The sequence below is a fragment of the Triplophysa rosa genome, linkage group LG8 (assembly GCF_024868665.1).
Source record: "Triplophysa rosa linkage group LG8, Trosa_1v2, whole genome shotgun sequence".
NCBI lineage: Eukaryota > Metazoa > Chordata > Actinopteri > Cypriniformes > Nemacheilidae > Triplophysa > Triplophysa rosa.
In genome coordinates, this window is record NC_079897.1 from 8025413 (window position 1) to 8028523 (window position 3111).

Consider the following 3111-nt stretch of genomic DNA (forward strand, 5'->3'; position numbering starts at 1 on the left):
TAAGCTTAAACGAAATGAAATTTACATTTGCATGCACATTCAGTTTTTTCTAAAAGTATGTTTATAAACATTTTGATGTATGTCTGGTGTATTTGTAACTTTTTATGTGTCTGTTCACACAGAGGTGGAGGTCTCGGAAGACTCTCGGCAGGCGGAAAGTGCTTGTGGTCGGGATTATTGTAGGATTTCTTGGACTGATGGCTGGAATCATTGTGATCGTGATGAGCAAGATGCAGCTGTCGGCTGTATGATCTCTCGCGTGAGAAACTGTCGGAGAAACTCCAACACATTCTGTTCCCGTGATTGAAACATACAAGTTACATACGAGTATATAATAAAAAAAAGACAAATACAAAAAAAAAAAAAAAAAAAAAAGAAAAAAAAAAAAAAAAAAAAAAAAGAAAAAAAGAAACGAATTCAGTCAAGTGTTTCAAAATGTACACTGATACTGTGTGTGCATATGTGTATATTTGAAGCAGTGTTTAAGTTATATCACATTACAAAACCAACTCCGTTAAAATATTTAATTTTATAAAACGATTCTGATTGGCTGAGCGCCGAGCGGAGTTCTAAGCCGTTATAAAATACACGATACATAACGGCTGACCGCACCACATAGCCTAAATATCATTTTATTGACTTTATTTTATGAAACCTTGCTATGGAATAACCATTTTATTAAAGCAATAAGCCCCGCGAAGCAGTGGGTTACAGTGCATTTTATAACAGCTACGGGGTTTTAGGCAATANGGTTTTATTTATTAAGGGAAAAACTATTTCTGACCCTGTGTGAAAAAGTAATTTCCCCCTAAACCTAATAACTAGTTGTGCCACCCTTGGCTGCAACAACTGCAATCAAGCGTTTGCGATAGCTCGCAATGAGTCATTCACATCGCTTTGGAGGAATTTTGGCCCACTCTTCTTTGCAGAATTGTTTTAATTTACCCACATTGGAGGGTAAAAGGGGGCAAACACTTTTTCACAGCACTGTAGATCTGGGTGTCGTCAGCATAACAGTGATACGAGAAGCCATGTGCCCGTATGATGGGTCCCAAGGATGTCGTGTAGATGGAAAAAAGCAGTGGTCCAAGAACCTATCCCTGAGGGACCCCAGTTATCATGTGGTGAGCAGTGGACAGCGAGCCCCTCCATGACACCCTGAAGGATCTGACGGAGAGGTAGGATTTGAACCAGGACCGAGGATTTAGATTCCGCCTTGGCTAGCCGCAGTGCTTCTGTGACCGATACCAGTGCAGTCTCAGTGGAGTCTCTATAAATGTTTAACACAAACATAGATCTTTTTTAATATATTATATAGATTGCTTAGTTCAAAGCATAGTGAGACGACGATACAGAGATCGATGTGGTCTACATCATCTTTGGCCCTGTAATAACTTGATCGAACCTCTACGACCTTTTGTATGTTCACAGTTTCTCCCACCTCACAGTTGTACGCTAAGAGAGATGTGAAGATTGGTGTTCAAAACACACTCGTCTGTTGTGTGACTGACTTTCATCCGCCCCCCGTGAATATCTCATGGACAAGAAAGTGTGAGTGATCTGGACATCAGTGAGACTCAATATTACTCCAATCCAGACTTCAGCTTTCGCATCTTCTCCTACCTGAACTTCAGTCCTGAGCAGGGAGGCGTCTACACCTGCACTGTGAGACACAGGGGTCTAGAGCAGGGAATCATCAGGTTCTGGGGTGAGTAATTTTCCTGGAAATATCTTCAAATCAGAAAATAGAGTTGGTCCGATAGAGAACGGATTGGGAAATTTGAAAATCAAAACAACTAGTGGTGCAAATGACTTCAACAGCTGTTAAAATGAAAATAAGCTTAAACGAAATGAAATTTACATTTGCATGCACATTCAGTTTTTTCTAAAAGTATGTTTATAAACATTTTGATGTATGTCTGGTGTATTTGTAACTTTTTATGTGTCTGTTCACACAGAGGTGGAGGTCTCGGAAGACTCTCGGCAGGCGGAAAGTGCTTGTGGTCGGGATTATTGTAGGATTTCTTGGACTGATGGCTGGAATCATTGTGATCGTGATGAGCAAGATGCAGCTGTCGGCTGTATGATCTCTCGCGTGAGAAACTGTCGGAGAAACTCCAACACATTCTGTTCCCGTGATTGAAACATACAAGTTACATACGAGTATATATTATGTATAGGCCTACTGCTTTCAAAAGAAAACCATACGTGGGCACAAATTTAAATTGGATTTGAAGATAAGTAGAAACGAATTCAGTCAAGTGTTTCAAAATGTACACTGGTACTGTGTGTGCATATGTGTATATTTGAAGCAGTGTTTAAGTTATATCACATTACAAAACCAACTCCGTTAAATTATTTAATTTTATAAAACGATTCTGATTGGCTGAGCGCCGAGCGGAGTTCTAAGCCGTTATAAAATACTCGATACATAACGGCTGACCGCACCACATAGCCTAAATATCATTTTATTGACTTTATTTTATGAAACCTTGCTATGGAATAACCTTTTTATTAAAGCAATAAGCCCCGCGAAGCAGTGGGTTACAGTGCATTTTATAACAGCTACGGGGTTTTAGGCAATTCGTTTCACGTCGTGCCACAACGCCCTTAGCTGTTATAAAATGCACTGTAACTCACTGCTTCGCGGGGCTTATTTCTTTAGTATATACAATTTTACTGTAAAGGAAGTCTGAGGTTTCACTGGGTTCGTAGGGTAGGCATCCCCTGTGTTTGGGGATATTTGATTTTAGAAATACATAGCATATTTATACTTACCTTTACTTGCTATCATCAGAGAGGCGTCTCATGAGTTTTGTGTCTGATCCGAGTTTCATCACATCCGTTATCCTGTTGAAAGATGCCTTTTGGTTGTTTCCTTATCCAGCTGCCTTGCTGGGCTTCTGTATGATTACATTTGTATGATACTGTATGATATGATTGTATGTACTGCATGATTTTGATTGTTCTATACATGTTGCTCCATCTTCACTTATAGAGAACTGGGCAGATTTTAACAGCACTTGCAGTCCTTGGAAGCTCAATTAAATTGAGCTTCCAAAAAATAAATTTAAGTATAATGTTTAATATGGTAAGTGAATACATGTAACT